The 12,166-nt window shown below is 39.0% G+C and overlaps 1 long non-coding RNA gene across 3 annotated transcripts in view; it reads right to left on the bottom strand.

Moving 5' to 3' along the window:
- Positions 1–5,391: 5,391 nt before the first annotated feature.
- LOC104852187 overlaps positions 5,392–12,166 on the bottom strand; it is a 16,676-nt gene continuing 9,901 nt past the window's right edge. For all 3 annotated transcript variants that reach the window (XR_777442.2, XR_777443.2, XR_777441.2), the window contains 2 exons: positions 9,649–11,062; positions 5,392–6,874 (listed from right to left, as the gene is read on the bottom strand). This is a non-coding gene — a long non-coding RNA (uncharacterized LOC104852187). The remainder of the gene's footprint in view (positions 6,875–9,648; positions 11,063–12,166) is intronic.

Raw genomic sequence — 12,166 nt, 5'->3', positions numbered from 1 at the left:
TCCCCAGGTTGCCAGATTATCCAGATAATGTCAACTGGTTTGACAAATACAGTACATATTGTTGTCTATATATAATAACTCAGGAATCTTTATTGGTCAAAGTAATGTATTAATTGTTATGCTCTTATAGGTCATCTAAAAATTTGTTAAGATAATTAAACAAAGACTCTTGGGCTTAGGAAAACTACTGGACAGGACTCCCCTTGGTAAATGAAGGAGCAGCTGCCTGAAAAAATATTTATTCCAGCCTTTGTTCACAAAGGGGGAGTTCCATAATTTTCATAGCCTTATGGGAAATGCATTGCTAAAAATAATATTATGATATGTTTACATTGGTCATGGTCAAATGGCTAAATTTCTTATGGGAAAACAGTAATGTTTTATTTAAAATGCTCTTGGTACAAGACAAAATTAAAGGACAAAGGGTTTCATGTAACTGCTACTCATTGTTGTTTCATTTTATATATATATATATTCATGCCTTTCAGGTGTACAAGTCTTCTAGGATATTTGTGGTAATGACCTTTTTGACTCAGGTACCTGCTTTTCTCTTGTGACAAGACTACTTGTGATAAAAGATACATGTCAAGCCAGCATGAGATAACTATAAATAATAGTTTTCTTAAAAACTTATGTGATGTATATTATATGTGTCACCATGCTTAGGGATGCTCAGTCACTAAACAGTTGAAACAATGTGACACACTAAAATTAGAGGTTCAACATTATGAACTCCAAAGGAATATTTATAGGACAATATATGTACTCCTTAGATGGCATTCTATTAAAGGATAACAAATATATGTCATTTAATGTCTTGTGATCAGATGGAGGTGTTTGACTGAAAGATCATTCCATATTAAGATGGACATTGTTACTAAGAAAATGTCATCATGATTGTCATGCTAAAATACTATGTGTGGCTCTTGATCTTAAGTTTCTATAATATATAACTGTTGTCTGTTAACATTCTTCAGGGATTAAACTACTAGAACAACCATGGTTGATAAGAAATAACAGCCCCTTAATTATGCTTTATATTTTAAAGTCCTTAATGTCCAGACAAAATTATAATCATTAAGTTCACTGCTCCTACTGCACTACTAATGTCACTGGTCTACTTTTCTGGGTGTTCAACAACTAAAATTTGGAGACCAAAACTAGAAAGGTAACTAGGCTATGAGGACAGCCATATTTTGTTCCTGGCCCCTCAAGGTCTACAAGATCCAGGACACAAGGAACCTTTCCTACAGGATCCTACGTCTTTGGTAAGTCACTCAACCTCCTGAGCAGGGAGATTGCTGGACACCAGAGGACAAATATACTGTGTGCCAAAGGAAGGTCACCATGAGGGAAAAGTCTCTCATGCTTTCACTGAAAGCAACATGGTCAATCAAGGCCATGACCCATCCTGATGGCTGACACTGACAGGAGCTGAGAGACTCTATGTATGGGTCCAAAATAATGCCTGAAGAGATTTAACCTTGATAGATAGCAAGAGGTTCATGTTGATTGACACAGGTCTCACTTTAACTTGGTCTTGAACACCCAGCAGAAAAGAGTAACCAAAAGAGGTATAAAATAATGCCATAGTAATAAAGCTAGATATAAAAAGGGGCTCTAGTCTCTGATCCTTTCTGGAAGTTTCCAGTTCTACCAGTAGCTGACCATGGTTGTGGATCATTAGGAAAAAACTATGATAAAAATCTATAAGAGCTCAGCTAGAGGTTTATGTTTCTTAGAAAATTTTATTCTTCAAATTGTCTCTTATCTTAGAGAGACTTATGACAAAGTATGAGACTTACAGATAACCTCTAACAATGAAAAAAATCTAAGACCAGCAGGTTCAATCACTATTTCAATTTCTAAGTGTGACTTTCTCTCCAACCTGCCCTTTCATTCTACTATGCTCATGCTTAAATTATAAATATTCTAATTTCTTAAAAGTTTTATTTATTCTTGCCTAGAGGCTGCCAAACTCCAAGTGGTCAAGCAAAAGGAACCAAGGACAAATGTGCTAGACTTCTTTTACCAGGATCCACCAGATCAACCTTATAAACAGCTCATAACTGCTAAACTATACAATATGACTTCTATGTTGGATTCTGAAGTCCCCTGGACCTTCTCTTTATCCTCCTTGAGGGCTATATTCATGGCAATCCTGTTGACCTTATAATTTGGTCCATGCATTCTTAACTGTTTCTTTGTCTTTGTCTCCTCCAGAATTAAAAGCTATACAGCTACCAGGATGACAATGCCAGGCACCTACCAAGAGCCTTTAGATAGACCCTCTGTAGAGTAACTCTAACTGCTGGTCACAGCTACAACCGTGAAGCTGGAAGTAGCCAGAGCTGTGTTTGCCCTTTGCCTGCTCACAGCAATAAGGTGTACTTCTGCAGAGGGGGGAATATTGCAGATAGGTAAGTTATTTGGATGTTTTGTAGGCAGTTAGACAGGGCCTCCCTCAAGGAGCCAACACAGCAAGAAGCCAACATAGAGGACAATAAAGACACATTCACTGTGGTCAGAATTATAGAAAGAGAGAAACTACCATACCTTTGTGCTTCCCCTGGGGATAAATAGCAGTGATTGATAGGCTAAATAGGGTTCAGTCACCTAAGTGGGGGTCAGAGTCTTAACCCAGTCTTTCCAGGAAATATCCCTGAATCCCATGCTTACTGAAAATCCATGTATACATTTACTATGTAACTTGCTCCCCATGTGACCCCCATTTAATCAATATTATCTGGGTGACTGTACTTGCAATCTTATTAGTTGGTCATGGTTTTGCCCCACCTCGTGCCCACCTTGTAATTTTCCACTGGGTCTTACAGTTTTGTCCCACTTTGTACTGCCTCACCACATGGCTTTGCTGTGTAAAACATCTTTGAAAATTTCTGGTCCCCTGTCTGTCTCTCTTAGACAGAAGCTTTCTTTCCCTCCATACATTTTTCCTACTCTTAAAAAAAAAAAAAAAGATCCATTTGCTCCCATATTCAGATTTGGGTTATAATCACTTTGTTATAGGGCTTGAGATTTAGTTACTATTTTCAGTATCACACAGTTTATATGGTAGCTGTGGGCCCTTCACCTTCAACTTCTGATAAATAATGAGGTGTCTGCAGTATGATAGAAGAAATGAATATAGGCAGAAAAATATTGTACTTTAAAGCAAAACTGCAGGTTCAGGCCTTTTCCCTCCTAGGAAACTCAAAGCAAAACAAATCCTAAAACTCTTAAAGACACAAAAGTCTGAGCCCACGCTTTTCACCAGTAAATCATCATGCTTCTCCCCTGTAGAATGGTCCACTACCTTTCCACCTGCAGATGGCCCTTCCCCTTTCTCTTTTACAAGGAATCTTTCACCTGCAAATGGGCCATCGCTTTTCACCTGTAGGAAGGTCAGTGCCTTAATAAACCACCTCTCTAGATTTCCACCTCTAAAACTACATATTCTGCACTAGGCGACAATTTACCTGTCTGTCTCTTCCCACCCCACTTACACTCTTTTCTCTCTGACAATGTTTTAAATTTTTTGCCTAATAAACTTCGCTATGTCTCCAACTGATGCCTCTTGGAAGTTCTTTATCTGTAATAGAGGTCAGCAAGTGTGTAACAGGCCTTTTGGGATGGCAGGCTGGGGTGAGCAGAGGTTCCCCTTTTCCACTTTGGGGAACCTCCTCAGACCCTGTCCAGTGACAGTGTCTAGACAACTTTGACATTCTACAGCATTTTCAGAAGAATATCCCAGTCCAGGTTAGGTTGTACCTTTGTGGTATTTACTTGCATCAATTCAGTCAGTTATATAGGTAAAATAGGTACAGCCAAAGTATGTTTTATGATGACAGAAGAGTTTGTTGAAACAATCGGTAACAGGCTTATGGTTTTTGAAAATGATTCTACAGAAAACAGCCCTTTAACATTATATACAAACATTGCAGTTGCTACTGAGGAGAGTAAACTCTGCTCTCCTTTCTATGGTAAGTGATACCAGCTACCATAATAACTGTGCTAAGATTGTAGACAAACTACAATAGTAGTGTTCAAATAATCCAGTACTATACTATAAAATGAAGACTGTGTTAGAAAACAACCATTTCTAGAAAATTACTGACTGCCTTAGAGTCAAAATGCACAACAGACAATCTTGGCAAGCTTGCTGCTTTACAACGAACTAAAGATAAACTGGAATTTATTGACATGCTCATCATAAAATCCCAGGAGAGAGAATGGATAAATACGTGGCTCTGGAAAATAGAGTTCACACTCTAAGGAGTCATCCAGGAGTATTAAATATGGCAAGAAAGGTTTCATCTACTTCTAGCACACTGCTGACATTGAGTTAACGCTTAGAAAATGGACATTAAACCAATTTGTTTTTTGTAAATGGTATGGTTATGCTTCTGAAATTGAGTAATTTGTGATTTGGAGGTAGGTCATATTCTGCTGTCAATCCTTTTCAAAATATGTTAATAAATATTCCTAGCCAATATGCCCTTTCCTGAAGAATGGGTTTATACCACCAAAAGTGACAATACTAAAAAATTGTTTAATTTTTATTCACAAAGGAAGAGGCCTTTCATTTCCCACAACAGAAATACTAAGGAAAAAACTCATTCAGGAAACTTTTGGGCTTGAGGAGAAGTCACAAGGTAAAGACTAGGGAGCCCTGCCCATCTTTGTCCCTGTGAATTCACTTCCTAAAACTCACAGTTCAGACTCCTGTCCTGCGGAGAAACAGCACAACTATAGCTCAACTGATTGCCTGAGAGGCCTGCTGGGCTTGCAGGAAGGGCTCTGGGCTGTGACCCATGGCTGTGTGTCCCATGCTTACAAGGCAGTGCACAAAGCTGTGAGGACTCCGCTTCTGCTTTTCAGGACCAAACTAGGAGAAAATGCTGACAGGTGTCACTACTTTTCTTCCTGTCTGTGTCTTCTTGTTGATTTGTATGCACTTTCATAACCTCATCCCTTAGGCCTCTTTCCAAAAAAATAAAGGAAATGAGTGATGACTTCAGACAACCTGTTAGTCCCAATTCAGGAGAACCTGTCCTTAGGTAGTACAGAGCAAAATCTCCACATTTTAAAAAGCCGATGGACACGTTAAGAGTAATTATTCACTCTACCAAAAAGCTCTTAGAACCCAGGAGGACAAAGCTACAATTCACATTGTAATTTTGTGGCTATAAAAACTAAACCCTCAGAAGGAAAATGGCTAAACAAAGCCAATAGCCCTATCATGCCTAATTCATACTTTGCAGAAAGGAAATTTTTGCCACAAACATTTTAATTTTTTACAGTACTCAAATTATGATTTTATTTTTTAAATATTTAACTTACATACACACTTCTGGGACTACACTATTATATGCAGTGAAGGACAGTGGCTTGTGAAATGGAGAGCGAAATTATGTGATACTGCATTTCGAATGTGTGGTCTATACCACAGAATAATGGGACTTACTGCACATCCAAATCAATTTTAGTATTTCTTACTAACTACTTGTGTTTAAAATAAATCCATATTATAGAGAGATTCATCCAGTTAGGCAATTAATTAACATTCTTGGATTATGGGTTGACACAAATATATTTGTAAACTTCAAAAGGAGACAAATTATTAACAAAGACAATGATACTTCCTTTCCTCTTGAAAGACTTGTAGATGATCACTCAGTTGCCCACTTAACACTCTGGGTTCAAGTTCTATAGCTTGCTTGTGTGATTTTTCAGGCAGCTATGGAAGCAACTAGTCTGTGTGTATGTCTGTACACACACACACACACACACACACACACACACACACACTCCACACAGTGTACCTAGGAACAAAAGCTGGTACAGAACTTAATTCAATAGAAAAGAAAATGCATTAATTTCCTTTTTTTTTAAGTCTTGGTACAGATACCCTTCATAGGGGCACACTGCCAGCATGGGCTTTTGTCTTGTCTGGCTCCTGATTTTTCAATGCACACTAAAAACACCACTCCTGCACACATACTCCACAGAGGCCACTTTGGCTTGCTGCCACCTGCCCTCCTTGTATTAAAAAATGTGGATCCATTCCTATTATGGAGCCTGAAGCACAGCCAAGATGAAATCTCAGAGGGCCCTCTCCCCAGACATGTGTGAGTCGAATAAAAATGAGACACAAAAGCCTCCAGCACCAGAGGGGTAAAGTGAGGGCTATGTTATAGGCCAGGAGGATGTTCTGGTTCTTGGGAAAGAAATCGAATTAAAATGTTACTTTTTATTTTTTACATTTGCAGTTCTTTTAGACATCAACAGGATGTCTTTTTTATTGTCTTCTAGGAAAACAATAACAATTGGAATTTCTTAGAAGAAAAGTACACATTCAAGGCTGGCCAGGGCTGAGTTGAGTGGGATCTCCATGGCCTTCTAAATTCCCAGGGTCCAATCTTGCCCATCAGATAACAAAGGAAGCGATTTAATACACTCAATTATATACTGAGGTATTAGGGACCTGATACATTATTTCACTCAGAGGTATCTGCACTCCAGAGGAAACTGCATTCCAGAGGCCCCATGAGAGCAAATAACTTTTAATCTAAAGGAATTTACAGGACTAATAGCAGAATTTCAAGCACCAGAGTTTTAAATCACCCTTCCCAGGAAACCACTTATTAATTCAAGGGTGGGTCTAAATATATCTGCCTGATGAGGTGACAGGGGAAATAACTAGCCAAGCTTGAAGGATAAGTCATAGCTTCTGCTCTTTTTTTTTCTTCCTCCTTCCCTTATTCAGTCCAGCCTTCCTGATGGTTCCTGAAACTTTGGGTCTCTGATTCCTAAAGCAGTTGTGAAGACTCAGCAAAGTGTTTCAAGTGCTTCATTGGTAAAGATAAAACCTGTGCTAAAAACAGAAACAAAACCAATGCTGAGTTCAGTGCAACACGAAATAAAAGGTCAAACACAATGCAGCTGAATAGAACAAATCGGCAAACATTCAGGTGGAAATGTTAGGCCACATAAGAGCTAGCACAAATAACATGCAAAGCTGCAGAAATCACTAATGTTTTTCATGAGAAAGAAGGACACTTAAGCTAATGATGCTCAATTTTGTTTTCTTTCCTCCTATTATGAGAGTGAGAAAAGAAAAACAATCTATTTGGTTGTGTCATGGTCAGATAATTTACCAAATATTTGCTGACTAGCCACATCTCAGCGGTTCTGCAACTCCTACAAATTTGTACATTATTGCCTTTTACTCCAATCCCCCCATCAGAAGGACTCAAGCCCAGTGATTCTACTGTAGTGTGGTACTGAGGGCAGGGAAGGAGGAGAAGCCCGTGCCCGAGCAGGCAATCAAGGGGTGCACAGCCTGGAAAAGACTTAAAACCCATAATAAAAACCATGGAATGCCAGTCTGCTCTTTGGTATCACTACAGCAAGCGATTCTAAATAATGTTAGTGATAAACTGTTCTCTCATTTAAAAATAAATTTGTTGATCTAAGGTTTAAACAATCACTGACATCACAGTTTAGTTTTAACATCACTGTAAGCCTCAGTTTAACATATTTAGTATTGCTTCTCCTAGAGCAAACATTGAGATCTGAGTGGAAGTTCAATCAAAGAATTAACTCTATGCATTTATTTTGAGAGCACGTGCCTAACAGGGCTTGCTCTGGGTGCAATTCTTGTCTCAGCCTCCCTGTTACTGCATATTCTGGTGTTCAAAAAATCTATTTGAAATAAACAATGATGGCACAGTGACTGTGAAGACAATCAGAACTGGAATTGCTTCAATTCTGTCATTCTACAAGACTGCCTGGAGTTATTGGTTGTTTACATTTTCTGGAGTTTATTGTGAAATGTGATTTTTGTGCAGCTTTGCCATATGTGCTTATATTTGAAAGTTTTTCCTATTTATTTAATCTGTTTCTTCACTTTTCAAAATTAAAATTACTAAAAAGTGTTCTGGGGCCAGGGATTTAGCTCAGTGGTTCGGTGGCCTGCTTTGCAAGCTCAAGGACCCGAGTTCGATCCCTGGTACCAAAAAAGAAAAGTGTTCTGCCTGCCGGGGATGTGGCTCAGTGGTGCCACACCTGCCTGGCGAGTACAAGATCCTGAGTTTGGTCCCCTGTATTGGGAAAAGTGTTCTGCAATCAAAGATGGTCGACACTTTGTGAATATGGGAAGAAAAACAACTCTGATGAAGTTTTTGACAAATTTGGGGATGTTAAGCACAAAACAGAAATTGTAAAAGAACTATTCATTACTCTGAATAAACAGTAAGGAAGTATAGGTTTTCATACCTTTTTCAAAAATAATTCATGTAAATAAAAATTATTCTATAACTTTTTTCCATTAGGGACTATTATTTAGTTTTTACTGATAAACTACAAATTTTAATATCAGAACATTTCTTTTCTAGCCATTATTATTTGGTCCATTTTGTGTTTATAACTAAACATAACTTTGTCCCATAGGGGAAAGGAGTGTTTAAAATGATCTGCTCCAGGTGTTAAATATGTCTCCAAGCTCTAATTCAACACCAGCTTTGTTTTTGTGGCTTTCTGAGTCTCCCTTACCTACAGCCTTGTCCTTCCCCTGTTCCCATTGCCAACAGCACTTAAAATAATCCATCCCTCCTCCCATGTTCTTCTTCCATTTTCCCACTTTTCTTGTAGGAAAGTTAAATTATGAAGGTTTTTTCTTGGGGGGGGTACCTGGGATTGAACTCAGGTCCTTGCGCTTTCGAGGCAGGCAGCAGAACCACTGAGCTAAATCCCTAGCCCATGAATGGTTAAAACAGTCCTCCACACTGTACTGAGCCTAGATATCCAGGACTGACCTGTCCACCTGAAGAAGCTGAGCCAGGGTGGAAACGGTGGGAGAAATAATTCAGAAAGCACAAAGCCTATTTTGATTCCAACTCTAGTCAACCATCTCTAGCCAGGAGAACCCACAGCTTTCCTTTCTGGAGAAGCATTGGAAAGCATGCTGTTGTTAGTTGCAAAATTAACCAGCACCACCTAGAGCCTGCATGTCCCTCAGTCCTCTGCACTTAGACCCAGCTTGCCCTTAATGCCCCTGAGAGAAAGGAGTTTACATTTCAATTCACAACCCATCCCAACAGCCCCTCCCAACTCTCGTCACCCAATGCCCTTAACTCTGAACAATCAACTGGAAGCAATAAAATATTTCCCACCTAAATTTGGCATAGGATTATCATCACTCTTGAGTCTTCTGAAAGATCCTAGACATCTAGTGATGATCCATTATGTCATTGAGTGTAAATTTTCTTCATATTGGTGTAGAGGGAAAGTTACAGTATTTTTTAAAATTTTTTACTTAGCAGAATATAATGAATTCCATTGATGGCCTATTTCAGAAATCCACCAATCAAAGGAAATTGTAAAGTTCACCATAGTAACGGTTCTGTGTCAGTGGCTCATATGAGAACCACACAGCATAGAAAGCATGGGCCAATCGTGGAACCGAATAAGTTACCATCTCATAGCAACCAAAGGATCTGCATGGCAACATCAGTTGCTATATAAAAGAAAAATTAGAAACAATATTATGTTAGGGAGAAATAAAGGTATTAACTGTTAAGTCATACTTGAGTCACAGTTGTGAAGACCTATCCTAAAATAGCTCTCTAAACATAACTCAGATAATACCTGCCAGATGCAAGACTCCACGTGCTAGGAACACTTCCTCGCCACCAAGTAGAACCTGTGGGGCAGAAAGGAATGTCCATGGGATAGGTTGCTTCCGAACAGGAAAGGAGAATACTAGCAACAGAAAAGTATATTTGCAGGGTAAATTGCACATTAGTCATTGCATTTAATTCTGTGAGGGAGGAAGGGCAAATATTATCATTACTAAATTCTATATCTTCGCTCCTCCCTCTCAGTCCCTCCCTCTGCTCTCCCATCTCATTGGTTAATGGCAACACGATTCTTTCAATTGCGCTGGACAAAGACCTCAGAGTTCTCCTGGTTCGCTCTCATTTCTTTCAAGTGTTTACTCAAAATATCACCTTCTCAGTGAGTTCTCTGAACTACTTTGAAACAGAACTCACCCCCTTTCCTGGCACTATGGGGCACTTAGGACAATGCTTGGCATATAATAAGTACTCACTAGATACCTTCTGATGAACAAAGGAAGCACTGTTTTACAGGTAATCAGGCTGAAGAAGTAATCGATTTACTCAGAGGTCATAGCCAGAACATGTTAGAGCCCAGACTTGAACTCAGGTTTACTAATGATCTAAAACTGCTCTGCTCACTCTACTACAGCTTTATTTCCTTTTCTGCATCTGCCACCTCTTCATAACAGTCCCATGAAACATTTCTTCCCTAAGAAGGAAAGAGAGGCCACTAGGCTGATGGGGCAGCTGTGTGCATGGCCACTGAAGGATTGGAGAGAGGGTGAGATGGCTCTGAGTGGAGTGACTCTTCTAGGGCAGTCGGAAAAGTGGCAGAAGTCAAGTTAGTGTGACTCCGTGAATGACACTCCACTGGTAGTAAATTCCCCCACCCGTCCCACACCATTTTTCTGGGTGTTAGATGTTTGAATCCTTTTGACCATTCTGCATTCTTACCCTTTTGCTTGGTCTAAAAACAATGATTTAAACGTTTTTTTTTTTTTTTTTTTAGTCTGGAAAATGTTTACAGTGTTCTTACTAGTTGGGCTCCAAAGAGTCTCAGAGTCATATTGAAGTACCATGTATAACTGGGTGAAAAAATAGAAAATTTCTGTCCTGAATATGGTTTTTGGTCTACACAATGAATGTTTTTTGGTGGCGGTGGTACCAGGTGCTACCTATGTTAGAGGATTATGTGGAACAGTGTTTTTCTATTAAAATCATACGGAAAACTGTTAGCAGCATGCCTGCCTTCTCCACCCCAGTCCCAGTAGTGGAGGGTCAGGAGTGGAGGAGGAGATGGGTGGGGAATGCAGACAGACCACCCAGGAACAGAGCAGGGAGATGAATAAACCAAAAGCAGGAGCACTTTGCTTCCATGGCTTGTAGGAGTGACTGGGAAGTGCTGCAGGAGACAGACACACCATCAACAATCTTGCCAGGTACTGGGAGAAGACAAGGAAAAAAAAATTAAAAACCAAGAAATGAAACATGAAAGACAATATCAGTAATAATAACAATAACTACTCCTTTTTTGAACATTTACAATGTGATAGGCAATTTGCTAAGTGCTTTCATATAATTTTACAGTTATGCCTCTCAGCAACCCTGAATGGGAGGAATTACCTCCTCATCTTACAGGGCAAGCTCAGCGGCACTGAATGACTTATTTAATAGAAGTTGAACACATCACCTTTTAAGTTATGATTTCTTCAGTATGCATCTATGTAGCAAGATCCTTCTTTTTTTTTTTTTTTTATCGGGTATCGAACTTGAGTCCTTGCACTTGAGAGGCAGGTGGCACAACCACTGAGCCAAATCCCTGGTCCATAGCAAGTTCCTTCTGAATGAACTACAGAATTTTATAACTTCATGTGAATGTATCTTTTTCTCCATTAACCATGTAATCTCTCCACGGCCTAATCATCTTAGTTTCTAAAAAGACTGACACTAAATTTAATGATCAGCTGTAATAGCTAGTTTATTCTGGTGCCTAAAATCTATGCCCCAGTTTATGTTTTAATGAATTTTTCACTTTAAAATAAATTTGGATTTGCAGAAAAGTTGTAAAATAGTACAAATGGTTCCTATGTGACCTTTATCCAGTCTCCTCTAATATTAACATCTTGCTTTGGTAAGTTTGTCAAAACTAAGAAATTAACACTAGAACATTGCTATTAACTACACCACAGGCTTTGTTTGGTTATTGCCAGGTTTTCACTGACACCTTCTTTCTTGATTTTTTATTTCTCTTCTCTTCTTTTTTTCTTTTTGAGACAAGATCTTATTAATTTGTCCAGACTGTGCTAGAACTTGTAACCACCCTGCCTCAGCCTTCCAGTATTGGGATGATAGGCATGGGTCACCATAGACAGCTCTTGTTTCACATTGCATTTAGCCCAATCTGTTTTGTTTTATCTTTATTTTTTGTTAATATAATTATTAACACAGATTAATTGTACAAGTTAATGAGGTTCACCCTGACAGTTCCATATATGTAGATATTGTGCTTTGCTACTGTACACCTTTCTCCCGCCTTCCTTCTCCCC

Source organism: Fukomys damarensis, unplaced genomic scaffold (genome assembly GCF_012274545.1).
Source record: "Fukomys damarensis isolate Sample0158 unplaced genomic scaffold, DMR_v1.0_HiC HiC_scaffold_2, whole genome shotgun sequence".
Taxonomy (NCBI): Eukaryota; Metazoa; Chordata; class Mammalia; order Rodentia; family Bathyergidae; genus Fukomys; species Fukomys damarensis.
Note: the sequence above shows the minus strand (reverse complement) of the source record. Positions and strands in the feature narration are given on the sequence as shown.